Source organism: Triturus cristatus, chromosome 8 (genome assembly GCF_964204655.1).
Source record: "Triturus cristatus chromosome 8, aTriCri1.1, whole genome shotgun sequence".
In the NCBI taxonomy this organism is placed as follows: domain Eukaryota; kingdom Metazoa; phylum Chordata; class Amphibia; order Caudata; family Salamandridae; genus Triturus; species Triturus cristatus.
The window spans coordinates 502,675,961-502,693,210 of NC_140591.1; positions in this window are offsets into that span (position 1 = coordinate 502,675,961).

The window sequence follows — 17,250 nt, forward strand, 5'->3', positions numbered from 1 at the left end:
CTGGCGACCGCCAGTAGATAATACATATATATATATATATACATATATATATATATACAGAGCGCGCACGGTGCGTGAAGCGCACCGTGCGCGCAAAAATTAAAAATAAATACATAACTTAGCATTTAAAAAACCGTACAAATTCACTGAAAAAACCATAGGTTTCACACACATTAAAGTTAGGAATTAGCATTTAAAAAACCTTGCAAATTCACTTAAAAAACCATAGGTTTCACACAAGTTATAGTTAGCTGTACATTTCACTCGTAAAAAACCAATGAAATTCCACGTTATAGTTAGATCAGGTAGCTATAACTTGCGCGACCGCAATGCACAATGTGTCATTTCAGATGTCATCATTGATGTCATGAGTGATGTCACTGACCATGTCATAAGTCATATAATATGTGACGTCATCAGCAGTGCATTGCGGGCGCGCGAGTTATAGTTACCTGATCTAACTATAACGTGGAATTTCATTGGTTTTTTACGAGTGAAATGTACAGCTAACTATAACTTGTGTGAAACCTATGGTTTTTTCAGTGAATATATATATATATATATATATATATATATATATATATATATATATATATATATATATATATATATATATATTCACTGAAAAAACCATAGGTTTCACACACGTTATAGTTAGCTGGACATTTCTCTCGTGAAAAACCATTGAAATTCCCCCCGTTATAGTTAGTTCAGCTAACTATAACTCGCGCACCCGCAATCCACTGCTGATGATGTCACATATTACATCACTCATGACATGGTCAGTGACATCATTCATGACATCACTGATGACATTTCAAATGACATCACTGATGTCATCATCCATTGAGTATGTGTTTTTCTGAACAATTTTAACATGTTTAATATATATAGGGAAAGGCTTGTTGAAGAATGAGTGGGTGTACAAGTGTGTAAATGTATGTTTTTCTTTGGTGCGTAACTGACTCTATAAGTGAGTCATTAAATGTATCTTACTGCAGACTAGTGACTAAACTGTGTGAATGTCTGTATGTTTCTGTCTGTTGGTGTATAAGTGGCTGCATGGTTTTGTGAATAGCTATATGAGTGTCGATATGGGTTATCGATTGGTTGTCTGAGTATCTGTATGGGTGCCTGAGTGTTAGTGTGGGTAGGCTGTGTGTGACTCTGTGCATAGATGTGGGTGATTCTATGGGTGCATGGTTTTAAGAGTGCATCTGTGATGGACTGTATGGTTGAGCGAGTGTATGTATGGGTGTGTTAGGAATTGAATGTATATCTCAGTGGTACATTTGTGACTAACTACATATGTGAAAGGCAGTATATATATGTGTAAGAGTATATAACTGGCTAGATGTGGGAATGTGTGATTGTGACAGTGACTGTATGTATGAGTGTGTGCTTTTGTGTGTATAACTGCATAGGTGAGTAAATGGCAGTGTGATTATTTGTATGAATGACTAGGTGTGAGAGTACCTCTATGGATGATTGGTAGTGTGTGAGTGTCTATATAGGTGTGTGTATAAATTCATATGATACTTTTTTATGGAGTGACTGTAACTATGAGTGACTTTACAGGTGAGTGTGTGGAGGTGTATGAAGACCCAAAAGTTAATATGTGGGTATGCAGTTATTGGTATCGCATTATTTATGGATATGAGAATGGAACTCTGTAATTTTGAGTTGGTATATCAAAGGTTTTATAAGGCTGTGAGAAGATGTGGTAATTTATCACATTGATGACGTCATCAGTGATGTCATCAGTGATGTCATTTGAGATGTCATCAGTGATGTCATGAGTGATGTCACTGACCATGTCATGAGTGATGTAATATGTGACGTCATCAGCAGTGGATTGTGGGTGCGTGAGTTATAGTTAGCTGAACTAACTATAACGGGGGAATTTCAATGGTTTTTTACGAGAGAAATGTCCAGCTAACTATAACGTGTGTGAAACCTATGGTTTTTTCAGTGAATATATATATATATATATATATATATATATATATATATTCCCTACTGGCAGTCGCCAGTAGGTAGTTATTGTTAGGACCTATTTTCCATAGGAAATCCGCAACATTCTATTCCCAATAAGTCTGCTGCCGGTTGACGAATCTTCGTGAAATTTTCCAAACTTTTGGCCAGCTCCAGTCCGCTCCTATCCTGAAAGTTTCGTGGTGTTTCGTCAAGCGGGGGCCGAGAAAAAAGTGGGTCCCAAAACACATTTTCCCCATGCAATTTCCCATATGACCTGTTGAAACAGCTACAGCCCGAACTGCAGAATGGAATAAAGCCAAATTTGGCAAAGAGGTAGTCCTCAGTTCAGACTCGTGCCTTTTGCATAAATGGTGTAAATCCGTTCAGTAGTTCCTGAGAAAATTAGAGTTAAAAGTACAGATATATCTATGGCCTGGGAGGATCCGCGCACCCTTTGCGCACCCTGAGCACACCCTCTGCGAACCAAGCGTGCACCCTCCCGATCACACGCTGAATGCTAATTGGCTGTCAAGTGTATGTCTACATTCGAAACCAGGAACTGTTGGCAGCCATTTTGTGCCTCGGTAGAAGCGAGGCTGATTAAGTAAGGGAAATAAGTGTGTGGAAGATGTAAAGGGGGCAGGGTAGAAATACTCTGACCCTCTAGTGTTGCTTAGGGGGTCCCAGAAGGAAAAAAACAGCAAAATGTGCGCGTGTGCGCGGATCCGGCCGAACACAAAAAACCCAAAAGCGTGGGCTTCCGCACTTCCTTAATAATTAGCCCCCGGGGGGGCCAAATCCCGGGGGCGAAATCGGTAACATTTAATGGGGGTCCCAGGGGGGTTCCCAGCCCCGGGGACCGCTACCCCCCGGGGCTAGAAAATAGATAGGGTGGGGGGGCTGAATGGCCCCCCAAGCCCTGGGGACCACCATCCCCGGGGCTTTATTGCTGAAGGGAGGGGGGCTGCGTGGCCCCCCTCCTGGAGCCCTTGAGGGCCCTGGGGACCGCCACCTCCCAGGGCCAGCTCCTACAGTGTCCTGGGGTGCCCACCCCCAGGACACTGTTGTTTGTCTCCCGCCCTCCCATAGCAAACTTCGTTTGGATTTTGAAAGAGAGAGAAAACCTGCTCTCTCTTTCAAAATCCAAACGATATTGCTTTTCCACACGGGGAGCTGCATGTGAGCAGCTCCCCATGTGGAAAAGCAATGCCGGCTCCCGAAGGACGCGAGGTGCCAGCTGGGACCGTGGGGGCGTTGGGGCTCCCCCCAAGGTCCCCAACGTGTTTTAATAAATCCCGGGGAATGGGGTCCCCGGGGATAATAAAAATTAGTGATAGGGGCTATTTTTTTTTTTACGGTAAAATTAGGAGTCGCGCATCCTAACGCGTTGGGTGTACGATTTCTCTCGCATAGGGTGCGCAGTTCCTAACACGTTGGGTGCACAAATCCAAAGAAAAAAACCTGAAAGTTTTGGGAGATAAACATCAAGCTTAAGTGTTTTTTCTTGAGTGGCTCTAAAAAGAGCCGTTGTGTTCATTGAGAGTTTTTGGTACTTATAAGTAAGTGCCTATACAGAGTCTAAAGTTGTTGAGGAAGACTCTGTTTCCTTCATCAGTAAAGTGTACTCCATCTCTCCTATACATCTCTTGCATATTAAAGCGCAGATTGTTATTGTAAATGGACCCCATTCTATAGTATCGGAAAAAAGCAGAAACAGATTTATTCACATGTTTCCTAGATTTCTCAATCTGTGGACAAAAATGATTGGACCAGTTCCATTTCTGCCTTTCGCATATGTTAGAATACACAAAGGCAGTTTTGGGAAAAAGTGAAATCAATTCTGCAAAGGTATCCTTCATAAGCATTTTCAGACCTACGGCAGTCAAAGTGCCTAGGTCATTGCCACCACAGTGCACTATTATGAGGTCAGGGTGTTGGAGATGCATAAAGGATTTTACCAATGGCATCAATTGGTGCCACTTTAATGCTCTCTGTCCAATCCATTTATTGTCTACATTTGGGAAACCTAGGTCTTTGTGAATGCCTTTGTTTTCTGCATACCTTTGGCTCCAGAAAATGTAGCCGTGTCCCACAATCCACACTCTAAGCATCTTTAAGGGAGGTCTGGATGCACTCAGATGGTCTCTGTAAATGAAATGGCAGTTTGAAAAGTAAGATTTTTCTAAAATGGTGGCTAAGATGCAGTTTTGAAAAAAGACAAGAAATCATTGGTTGTTTGACAACCTTCTACACTGAAAACTAGGGTGCATGTTTCTGTTTTGTAAACGCATGATTCTTATTGGTTAACAAAAACTGATTGAAAGCAACATTATATATGATAAGCTGATATGTTGAAAAGTCAAGCACGCTTGCTGTTTTGATTAGCAGCATTGTGTGCTGAACTTGTGACCTGTGTGCTCAGTTAAGTGTTCCATGACCTGTTTCTATGGTAACAGGCAGAAGACAGATTGGGGGTAGGGTTCAAATTTATGTCATTTGGAAAGGGTTGAAATGTTTAACCAATAGTAATGTGTGTTAGCTTTTGAATTATTGTGGGAAGGAATGTGATTTGATGTTTACATATATATGTGTGCAAAATGAGAGGGAAACTTTGCCATTCTTTAGTTTAGCTGACAGGTGCACAGTGCAGAGATTCTGTATAAGAAAATCTGGTGTGTGACTGATATCTGGTGTGTGACTGATATACTTCTTAATCTACAAAACAGCTTGAAAGGTGAGTTATTTAATTGTGATTGGATGTATGTGGTCTATTTTGATTTTAATCAGACTAATGTATTTCTCCTGCTAAAGTGAAGGGAGTACTTTTTTTTGTCTGCAATCTTATTGACAGCGTGTGTACATGTAGAAACCATTCTGTGATAAGCATTTGTGTTTTTCATGTGTTTGCAGACAGATAACTGTGCTGTTTTTATATTTTGGTAGAGTTAGAAATCAGTCATTGTTTATGAATTTGCAAAATGAGTCATGTTTCTACTCTAAAATGTTGTACTCATAGATTAAGAAATGTGTTTTCGTATAGTGCAAGGGATAGTGTTGTTTGTCTAGAATCACGCAGTGAGTCTGTGTGTATTTAGGAATCATTTTGAGAGAAACATTTTGGTACTAATGTGTAGTAGAAAACTTTCTGCAATGTGTGCAGTCACCTTACATCTTCGAGACTAGTAAATGTATTTTGTACAAGGGAGAGTTGGCTGTCTACAATCACACTGTGAGTCTGTGTGCATTTGGGTAAGCATTGTGAGAGAAGCATTTGGTAACATCATGTATTTGCTTGCAGATAACAGTTTTAAAAACTGTCCTGTTGTCAAGTTTTAGTAGCATTAGAAGCCAGTCTTTGCTTATGCATTGATAAAATGAGTCAGGCTTTGACAGTAAAGTAGAGTACTGAAATATGTAGATTGTGTGCAGTCCCCTTACTCCTTCTGGAGTAGTGAATGTGTTTTGGTAAAGTCCATGGGATATATTGTTGCTTGTCTAGAATCACACTGTGAGTCTGTGTGCATTTGGCCAACCATTGTGAGAGAAGCATTTGGTAACATCATGTATTTGCTGACAGATAACTGTTTTAACCCCTTCTGTGCCCATGACGAGCTGGACTCGTCATGGAGCACAGTCGCGCTGTGCCCATGACGAGTCCAGCTCGTCATGGGACCCACCCTTGGGGGAAGCGCTGGCGCTCCCCCCGTGATTCGTCGATTTTTTTTTTTTTTACTGGGGAGGCAGGGGAAGACCTTCCCCTGCCTCCCCCCGCCCCCCGCCCGCATCATCAATGACGTCAGCGCGCGAGCCGCGCTGACGTCACCGGAGGCTTCCCCTTTGCTCTCCGAGGCGCAGGAAGCCATTTGCTTCCTGCGCGTCGGAGAGTAAAGGTCAGTTTTGGGGCTGGGGAGGGGGTATCATTGCATCGGTGGGTTAGGTAGGGTGGGGGCACAATGTTGGGGGGGTAGAAATGTTTTTATGTAGGCTCCGCTTTGTTCCTGCGCTTGGATCGTCCAAGTGCAGGGGCTTCTATGTGAAATGGATCCAAAAAATAAACGCTCGTTTTCGGTTTTGTCTCGTTTTCTGTGTGATGGGTGCTGCTAGTGTGGGATGGGGGCGGGGGGCGAAATAAAGTCAGCCATAGGGGTTGTAAAGTGGCCAGATTGATTTTATTTGCATCCAAATACACCAGCATCAGAGTTTGCCAGTGCAGTGTGACTTTCGTTTTCTCGTGTAACTTTGAACAGCATTGTTGTACCAAGGGGGGGGCGAAAGAAAGTAAGACAGAGGGGTTGCAAAGTGGCCAGATTGATTTTATTTGCTTCCAAGTACACCAGCATCAGAGTTTGCCAGTGATGTGCTTCTTTCGTTTTTTTGTCTTCCTTTGAACAGTATTGTTGTTCCCAGGGGGGGCGAAATAAAGTAAGCCATAGGGGTTGCAAAGTGGCCAGATTGATTTTATGTGCATCCAAGTACACCAGCATCACATAGTTTTCCAGTGAAGTGCTTCTTTCGTTTTCTGGTCTTCCTTTGAACAGCATTGTTGTTCCCCGGGGGCAAAATAAAGTTAGACAGAGGGATTGCAAAGTGGCCAGATTGATTTTATTTGCATCCGAGTACACCAGAATCAGAGTTTGCCAGTGCAGTGCGACTTTCGTTTTCTCGTCTAACTTTGAACAGTATTGTTGTTCCCGGGGGGGCGAAATAAAGTAAGACAGAGGGGTTGCCAAGTGGCCAGATTGTTTTTATTTGCATCCAAGTACACCAGCATCAGAGTTTGCCAGTGTATTGCTACTTTCGTTTTCTCGTCTTCCTTTGAGCAGCATTGTTGTTCCCAGGGGGGGCGAAATAAAGTCAGCCATAGGGGTTGCAAAGTGGCCAGATTGATTTTATTTGCATCCAAATACACCAGCATCAGAGTTTGCCAGTGCAGTGCGACTTTCGTTTTCTCATGTAACTTTGAACAGCATTGTTGTACCAAGGGGGGGCCAAAGAAAGTAAGACAGAGGGGTTGCAAAGTGGCCAGATTGATTTTATTTGCTTCCAAGTACACCAGCATCAGAGTTTGCCAGTGATGTGCTTCTTTCATTTTTTTGTCTTCCTTTGAACAGTATTGTTGTTCCCAGGGGGGGCGAAATAAAGTAAGCCATAGGGGTTGCAAAGTGGCCAGATTGATTTTATGTGCATCCAAGTACAACAGCATCACATAGTTTTCCAGTGAAGTGCTACTTTCGTTTTCTGGTCTTCCTTTGAACAGCATTGTTGTTCCCCGGGGGCAAAATAAAGTTAGACAGCGGGATTGCAAAGTGGCCAGATTGATTTTATTTGCATCCAAGTACACCAGCATCAGAGTTTGCCAGTGCAGTGCGACTTTCGTTTTCTCGTCTAACTTTGAACAGTATTGTTGTTCCCAGGGGGGGCGAAATAAAGTAAGACAGAGGGGTTGCCAAGTGGCCAGATTGCTTTTATTTGCATCCAAGTACACCAGCATCAGAGTTTGCCAGTGTATTGCTACTTTTGTTTTCTCGTCTTCCTTTGAGCAGCATTGTTGTTCCCAGGGGGGACGAAATAAAGTCAGCCATAGGGGTTGCAAAGTGGCCAGATTGATTTTATTTGCATCCAAATACACCAGCATCAGAGTTTGCCAGTGCAGTGCGACTTTCGTTTTCTCGTGTAACTTTGAACAGCATTGTTGTACCAAGGGGGGGCGAAAGAAAGTAAGACAGAGGGGTTGCAAAGTGGCCAGATTGATTTTATTTGCTTCCAAGTACACCAGCATCAGAGTTTGCCAGTGATGTGCTTCTTTCGTTTTTTTGTCTTCCTTTGAACAGTATTGTTGTTCCCAGGGGGGGGCGAAATAAAGTAAGCCATAGGGGTTGCAAAGTGGCCAGATTGATTTTATGTGCATCCAAGTACACCAGCATCACATAGTTTTCCAGTGAAGTGCTACTTTCGTTTTCTGGTCTTCCTTTGAACAGCATTGTTGTTTCCCGGGGGCAAAATAAAGTTAGACAGAGGGATTGCAAAGTGGCCAGATTGATTTCTTTTACATCTTGTGATCGGTGGGTGCTGGTAGGGGGGTGGGGGGTGAAACAAAATAAGTCAGAGGGGTTGCAAAGTGCCCTGTTTTTTTTTTAGTATACAAATACACCAGCATCACAGAGTTTTCCAGTGAAGTGCTACTTTTGTTTACTCGTGTAACGTTGAAGAGCATTGTTGTTCCCAGGGGGGCGAAATAAAGTGAGACAGAGGGGTTGCAAAGTGGCCAGATTGATTTTATTTGCTTCCAAGTACACCAGCATCAGAGTTTGCCAGTGAAGTGCTACTTTCGTTTTCTCGTCTTCCTTTGAGCAGCATTGTTGTTCCCAGGGGGGGCGAAATAAAGTCAGCCATAGGGGTTGCAAAGTGGCCAGATTGATTTTATTTGCATCCAAATACACCAGCATCAGAGTTTGCCAGTGCAGTGCGACTTTTGTTTTCTCGTGTAACTTTGAACAGCATTGTTGTACCAAGGGGGGACGAAAGAAAGTAAGACAGAGGGGTTGCAAAGTGGCCAGATTGATTTTATTTGCTTCCAAGTACACCAGCATCAGAGTTTGCCAGTGATGTGCTTCTTTCGCTTTTTTGTCTTCCTTTGAACAGTATTGTTGTTCCCAGGGGGGGCGAAATAAAGTAAGCCATAGGGGTTGCAAAGTGGCCAGATTGATTTTATGTGCATCCAAGTACACCAGCATCACATAGTTTTCCAGTGAAGTGCTACTTTTGTTTTCTGGTCTTCCTTTGAACAGCATTGTTGTTCCCCGGGGGGGCGAAATAAAGTAAGCCATAGGGGTTGCAAAGTGGCCAGATTGATTTTATGTGCATCCAAGTACACCAGCATCACATAGTTTTCCAGTGAAGTGCTACTTTTGTTTTCTGGTCTTCCTTTGAACAGCATTGTTGTTCCCCGGGGGCAAAATAAAGTTAGACAGCGGGATTGCAAAGTGGCCAGATTGATTTTATTTGCATCCAAGTACACCAGCATCAGAGTTTGCCAGTGCAGTGCGACTTTCGTTTTCTCGTCTAACTTTGAACAGTATTGTTGTTCCCAGGGGGGGCGAAATAAAGTAAGACAGAGGGGTTGCCAAGTGGCCAGATTGTTTTTATTTGCATCCAAGTACACCAGCATCAGAGTTTGCCAGTGTATTGCTACTTTCGTTTTCTCATCTAACTTTGAACAGCATTGTTGTTCCCAGGGGGGGCGAAATAAAGTAAGACAGAGGGGTTGCAAAGTGGCCAGATTGATTTCATTTGCATCCAAGTACACCAGCATCAGAGTTTGCCAGTGTATTGCTACTTTTGTTTTCTCGTCTTCCTTTGAACAGCATTGTTCTTTCTAGGGTGGGAGAGTGTACCATTTCTGGAGGTACTGCAATACCTGGTTGATGGGTGAATTGGAAAACAAAATGTGCACCATGGTTCTGTTTTTATGGATGTGGTCTACCATACTGCTTATGTTTTGTAAGGATGTAAGCAATGGACAGTGAAACGGTTCCCTTCAGGGCCCTCTAGTCATGTCCATAACTTTTCCGGTGAAACCCCTCGCTGATTTCTGAATAGTTAGTGAGAGATCGTTTAGGTAACCATGTTGTTTCTGCTTACATTGCACATGCTTTGCATTCCCTAGGAGTGTTTTTTTTTTAGGCAGTGTATTACTCTTATCAAGTGCATAATTTGAATTGAGCCACATCCAAGTGTTTATAGCGAGCACAATTAGGTTATAGCTGAAGGCAGTGCGAGTTTCTCTCAGTGGGCAAGTATGGCGTTCAGTGGGGATGTGGCACTATGGCCGGAGCTGTTGAATTTGGAAATGGGGAACCGGGTTCTGCATTTATGACCAGTTCACCACACCACTGTACTGAGGGAGCACATTCCCATGCTACACCGTAGAAGGCCCCACTAGACCTTAGAAGGCTTGATGTCTTAGCACAAGCAGGTGTACTGTAGTGGTGTCAACATACAAAAGAGTACAAAGTACAAGTAGAGGTATAAAAGTGCAATAAATGGCAGACACGCAAAACACAGGAACACACTGGGTAGGCACTTCTACGGGCATGGAGAACAGAATTTCCTATAATGTAAAGACTTCCTTCACACAATAGAGAGGGTGTGAATTAAGTTTGGAAGTGTCTTTGCAGGAGGAGAACTTTGAGGTTAGTTTTGAAGGACTGGGAAGAGGGAGGGGGTGGTCCGGAGCTGAGGCTCAGTTCCAGATTCTCGCCGCGTTGCTTGTAAAGGATTGGGCCATCGATCTTTCCTTTTTGAAAGTGGGAGGGTCAAGCAATACATTTTGCGCAGTACGTGATGGTCTAGAGCATTATATGCAAATGTTACAATAAAGTTTTTTTTCTTCTTTTTATTCTAGTCCAAAGCTTTTCGACGGTGGCTGTTCTGCAGGTTTGTGTAGTTGCATTGTGTTGGTAAGAAATTTTTGGTTGTTGTATTTACACCAAATGAGTAATAATATAATGTCTGAATGAATTTTTTTGTAAGTGATGTCATAATGGCGGCATATTTAGTTAGTGGTTTCAGCATGAAATTCTTTGCGATGTGTATTGCATAGTCTTATGTGTAATTGCTTTTCTCTTTCTTTTTTAGTGGGATATTGTTGATCCATACTGTGTCTGTACAGTGTTGGTGGTGGTGAGTAGTTTAGCTGCCTCTGGCAAGTGAGTGGTATTGTTTTGGAGTATATGTGAGTTTTTGATAAAGGTGCTTTTTGCTTATTACTCATTTTACAAAGAGTTTGTTGTTGTTGACAAGTTACCTTTATTAGTAAGCAATATGGTTAGCCGTAGAATGACTGCTCAACAGGTGGTCGGTATGCTTCTTGAATCTTCCTCTGAGCATGATTATGAGACTGACAGTGCGTCTGAGGGAGAGGAGGGAGGGGAAGATTCTGGCAGTGAGTTTTCACTCAACATGGAATCATCGGATGATGAAGGTACTCTCAGTGCAGATGAAGGTACTCTTGGTGTGAATGAAGCAACTCTCAGTGTGGATGAAGTGCTTGTCTTAGAGGAGGAAACTGCTGTGCCGATGGTGCAAGAGGCATCTGGATTACAGTCTGAGGCTGCTAGACTTCCTACTGGAAGTGCTGGACTTTGGGTTGATCCAAACATGGTGCAGCCGGTGTTGCCTGCCTTTAGCGGTGATGCAGGGTGTACAGTGAATTGTGAAAACTTTTTGCCTATACAGGTTTTTCAGTTGTTTATGGATGATGTATTTTTGGGTGAGATTGTTGAGCAGACGAATTTGTATGCTGAACAGTTTTTGAGGAACAACAGCAACAAACTTAGGCCCCAGTCTAGAGCTACCCGGTGGACTCCCACATATCTGGAAGAGATTAAGAAGTTTTTGGGTTTGACTTTATTGATGGGTGTGGTAAGGAAGCCAACCTTGGCTTCATATTGGTCTACTAGCCCCTTGTTGGCAACTGCCATATTTCCTGCAGTTATGACTCGTAATCGGTATTTACTTTTGCTACGTATGCTGCATTTTGTTGATAATTCTATGGCGTTGCCACGAGATCACCCTGACTGTGACCGTCTTTTTAAGATTCGGCCCGTTCTTGATCACTTTGTGGATCGATTTTCTGAGATCTATACTCCAGGGAAAGAAAATCTATTGATGAGTCTTTGGTCTTGTTCAAGGGCCGTTTGTTTTTTAGGCAGTACATCCCTAGCAAGAGGGCACGCTATGGAATTAAGCTGTATATGTTGTCTGAGAGTAGGACAGGATATTTTTTAATTTTCGTGTGTACACTGGTAGAGATTCTGCTATTGACCCCCCAGGTTGTCCGTCCACTTTTGGAGTTGCAGAGAAAATTGTGTGGGATCTTGCTAGGAGACTGTTTAACAGAGGCCACTATTTGTACCTTGATAACTTCTATACTGCTGTGCAATTATTTAAGGAATTGTATAAAGTGGACACTTTTGCATGTGGCACAATCCGCTCTAACCGTAAAGCTTATCCGAAAGAGCTTGTTTGCAAAAAACTTCAGAGGGGGCAGTGCAGTTCCTTGCGTAGTGATGAACTACTAGCTGTAAAATTTGTGGACAGGAGGGATGTGTACATGCTGACTACCATCCATGATGAGAGTACTTCACCTGTGGCTGTTTGGGGTCAGGTTGCTGAAGTGCGCAAACCTGTGTGCATTCTAGACTACAATAAGCACATGGGTGGTGTTGACAGAGTAGATCAGAGGTTGGAACCTTACTCTGCTATTCGGAAGGCTTATGTTTGGTATAAGAAGTTGGCCATCCATTTCTTCGAATTAGCAATGTTCAATGCTTTTATTGTGTTCAAGGAGTGTTCTCCTGCGTCAAAGTTGACATTTCTTCAGTTTCAGCACTCTGTGATAGCTAGCCTTGTTGTTGTGGAACAGGCAAGTGTTCCTAGATTTGGAGTGGTGGAGGATGTGGTTCGATTGAAAGATCGCCACTTTCCTGATTTCATCCCTCCCACACCGGCAAAAGATTTTCCCACTAGGAGATGTAGAGTCTGTTGGCGAAGAGATGAGCGGAAGGAGTCTCGTATGTACTGCTCCGACTGTCCATCTAAACCTGGGCTGTGTGTCCCTGCTTGTTTTAGAGCGTACCATACACAAAAGAATTTTTGGGAGCAATCATGAGTGGTAAAGTTAACTGATTGGTTTGTATTCTTTGAAAAATTTGATTCTGTTTCAAGGTTGGCGTTAGTGCAATGTGTTTAGTTTCTGATTTTGTGTTTGTAGATTTGTATCTATTTGTGATTTGTTTGTGTTTTTATTTTTGTCTAAAAAAATCCTAAATGTGTTGGCAGTGTGTGTGGACTGGCACTTCTTTGGCGGTGTACGTGGAATGGTGCTTGGCTGGCGGTGTGCATGGACTGGTGCTTGGCTGGTGGTGTGCGTGGACTGGTGCTTGGCTGGCGGTGTGCGTGGACTGGTGCTTGGCTGGCGGTGTGCGTGGACTGGTGCTTGGCTGGCGGTGTGCGTGGACTGGTGCTTGGCTGGCGGTGTGCGTGGACTGGTGCTTGGCTGGCGGTGTGTGTGGACTGGTGCTTGGCTGGCGGTGTGCGTGGACTGGTGCTTGGCTGGCGATGTGCGTGGACTGGCGCTTGGCTAGTGGTGTGGGTGGACTGGTGTTTGGCTAGTGGTGTGCGTGGACTGGTGCTCGGCTAGCGGTGTGCGTGGACTGGCGCTCGGCTGGCTGTGTGAGTAGTGACTTGCTGCTGGTTACTACACACACTGCTAGCTGAGTGCCACTCCACGCAATCCATCTGCTTGTGTAGTTGCTGTGTCAGGAATGTGGGCGTGTGAAAGTGATGGGCCCTTGAATGGCGCTGTGTGCTGGTGTGAGTTTTGTTATGTGATGGGCCCGCGGCTGGCGGTATGAATGGTTTTGTATGTCTCACGCGTATTAAAGGTGTATGAATGGCCTGTAAAGAGGTTGGTGCCTTGTCGTGGCTTTACAGCTCACGAGCTGTGAGTCAATGGTTCAGTTTCTCGCCCTTTCAATTATTAACAGTGCATTTCATTTTTGTGAAATCACTTGCGAATACAATTGTATATTCTGAACCATCACTCACTCTCGTGCCAAATCCAACCAGTATGTGTGTGTGCTTGAGGATTCGATGGCTGTGCAGTAATATTTGCCTTTCTGAAGCAGGGTGTACCTTGTCCCTTTTGTGAATTTTGTAATGTGTTGTTTTTGTGCCTGGTGGTGCGAATGGTCTTGTGTGTATCACGTATGAAAGGTGTGTGAATGGCCTGTAAAGCGGTTGGTGCCTTGCCGTGGCTTTACAGCTCACGAGCTGTGAGTCATTGGTTTAGTTTTTTCTCCATTGAATTATTGACAGTGCATTTCATTTTTGTGAAATCTCTTGTTAATAAAATTTAATATACTGAACCATCACTCGCCCTCGTGCCAAATCCAACCAGTATGTGTGTGCGTTTGAGGAATAGGTGCCTGTGCAGGATTCTTTGTCTTTTTAGTTACTCTGCCAAGGTGTATGTTCCATGTAAAAATAACCCACCAACTGTAGATATTGTCGTAAACGCATGGGAGTTCATGGTGATGTCTCTCTTGTGAATTCCAAAAAGGTTTTATATCCTCAATGTCCTGCAAACCTCAAAATATCGGTCACATTGTCCATGCAATATTGTGCCAAAATTCTTACGTTGTAGAAACAATGTCAAAACGTTCTGGTTTTGCAAGGGGGTCAACTGTCTTTATGGCCCGTGCTCGGCGGCCATCTAGGGAAACCTACCAAACCCATACATTTCTGAAAACTATACACTCGGGGGCTTCCAGGGAGGTATGGCTTGCGTGGATCCCCCAACGTTTCCTTACCCAGAATCCCCAGCAAACCTCAATTTTAGCTGAAAAAATCACTTTTTTCACACATTTTGGGGTGGGAAAGTAGTGGCATCACCGGGCTCACACACATTTACCACCACCCAGCGTTCCCCCAGGTCTCCTGGTAAAAATGGTGCCTCACTTGTGTGGGAGGCCCAAGTACCCGCGGCAGGCAAGGGCCCAAAACGCAGTGAGGCGACATCAAAATGGCCTGTCGCAAAACCACCTGGTTTTGCAAGGGGGGTCACTTAGGTTTTTGGCCCGGTGCTCGGCGGCCATCTAGGGAAACCTACCAAACCCACGCATTTCTGAAAACTAGACACCCGGCGGCTTCCAGGGAGGTATGGCTTGCATGGATCCCCCAACATTTCCTTACCCAGAATCCCCTGCAAACCTCAATTTTTGCTGAAAAAATCACTTTTTTCACACATTTTGGGGTGGGAAAGTAGTGGCATCACCGGGCTCACACAAATTTACCACCACCCAGCGTTCCCCCAGGTCTCCCGGTAAAAATGGTGCCTCACTTGTGTGGGAGGCCCAAGTACCCGCGACAGGCAAGGGCCCAAAACGCAGTGAGGCGACATCAAAATGGCCTGTCGCAAAACCACCTGGTTTTGCAAGGGGGGTCACTTAGGTTTTTGGCCCGGTGCTCGGCGGACATCTAGGGAAACCTACCAAACCCACGCATTTCTGAAAACTAGACACCCGGCGGCTTCCAGGGAGGTATGGCTTGCGTGGATCCCCCAACGTTTCCTTACCCAGAAACCCCTGCAAACCTCAATTTTTGCTGAAAAAATCACTTTTTTCACAGATTTTGGGGTGGGAAAGTGGTGGCATCACCGGGCTCACACAAATTTACCACCACCCAGCGTTCCCCCAGGTCTCCCGGTAAAAATGGTGCCTCACTTGTGTGGGAGGCCCAAGTACCCTGTGTGTCTAGTTTTCAAAAATGTATAGGTTTGCTAGGTTTCCCTAGGTGCCGGCAGGGCTAGGGTTAAAAAACTACAGCTAGTCACTTTGCCAAAAAGGGGTCATTTTTCACTGCAAAATGGAGGTGTGACCACGTTGCGTTTTGCGCCGTTTCCTGTCGCGGGCACTAGGCCGACCCGCACAAGTGAGGTACCATTTTTCTCGTAGGACTTTGGGGAACGCGGGGTGGGTGGAAATTTGTGGATCCACGCAGATTCCAGAACTTTCCATCCCAGAAATGTGGGGAATTTTTTTTTTTTTTGTCATTTTTTTACGTTTGCAAGGGATTCTGGGTAACAGACCATGGTGGGAGGCAGTCAAGTCACCCCATCCTGGATTCCCCTGGGTGTCTAGTTTTCAAAAATGTATAGGTTTGCTAGGTTTCCCTTGGTGCCGGCAGGGCTAGGGTTAAAAAATTACAGCTGGTCACTTTGCCAAAAAAGGGTCATTTTTCACTGTAAAATGGAGGTGTGACCACGTTGCGTTTTGCGCCGTTTCCTGTCGCGGGCACTAGGCCGACCCGCACAAGTGAGGTACCATTTTTCTCGTAGGACTTTGGGAAACGCGGGGTGGGTGGAAATTTGTGGATCCACGCAGATTCCAGAACTTTCCATCCCAGAAATGTGGGGACATTTTTTTTTTTTTGTCATTTTTTTACGTTTGCAAGAGATTCTGGGTAACAGACCATGGTGGGAGGCAGTCAAGTAACCCCATCCTGGATTCCCCTGGGTGTCTAGTTTTCAAAAATGTATAGGTTTGCTAGGTTTCCCTTGGTGCCGGCAGGGCTAGGGTTAAAAAACTACAGCTGGTCACTTTGCCAAAAAAGGGTCATTTTTCACTGTAAAATGGAGGTGTGACCACGTTGCGTTTTGCGCCGTTTCCTGTCGCGGGCACTAGGCCCACCCGCACAAGTGAGGTACCATTTTTCTCGTAGGACTTTGGGGAACGCAGGTTGGGTGGAAATTTGTGGATCCACGCAGATTCCAGAACTTTCCATCCCAGAAATGTGGGGAAAATGTGTTTTTTTTGTCATTTTTTTACGTTTGCAAGGGATTCTGGGTAACAGACCATGGTGGGAGGCAGTCAAGTCACCCCATCCTGGATTCCTATGGGTGTCTAGTTTTCAAAAATGTTTAGGTTTGCTAGGTTTCCCTAGGTGCCGGCAGGGCTAGGGTTAAAAAACTACAGCTAGTCACTTTGCCAAAAAGGGGTCATTTTTCACTGCAAAATTGAGGTGTGACCATGTTGCATTTTGCACCGTTTCCTGTCGCGGGCACTAGGCCGACCCGCACAAGTGAGGTACCATTTTTCTCGTAGGACTTTGGGGAACGCGGGGTGGGTGGAAATATGTGGATCCACACAGATTCCAGAACTTTCCATCCCAGTAATGTGGGGAAAAAGTGTGTTTTTTTGTCATTTTTTTATGTTTGCAAGGGATTCTGGGTAACAGACCATGGTGGGAGGCAGTCAAGTCACCCCATCCTGGATTCCCCTGGGTGTCTAGTTTTCAAAAATGTATAGGTTTGCTAGGTTTCCCTAGGTGCCGGCAGGGCTAGGGTTAAAAAACTACAGCTAGTCACTTTGCCAAAAAGGGGTCATTTTTAACTGCAAAATTGAGGTGTGACCATGTTGCATTTTGCACCGTTTCCTGTCGCGGGCACTAGGCCGACCCGCACAAGTGAGGTACCATTTTTCTCGTAGGACTTTGGGGAACGCGGGGTGGGTGGAAATATGTGGATCCACACAGATTCCAGAACTTTCCATCCCAGTAATGTGGGGAAAATGTCATTTTTTTTGTCATTTTTTTATGTTTGCAAGGGATTCTGGGTAACAGACCATGGTGGGAGGCAGTCAAGTCACCCCATCCTGGATTCCCCTGGGTGTCTAGTTTTCAAAAACGTATAGGTTTGCTAGGTTTCCCTAG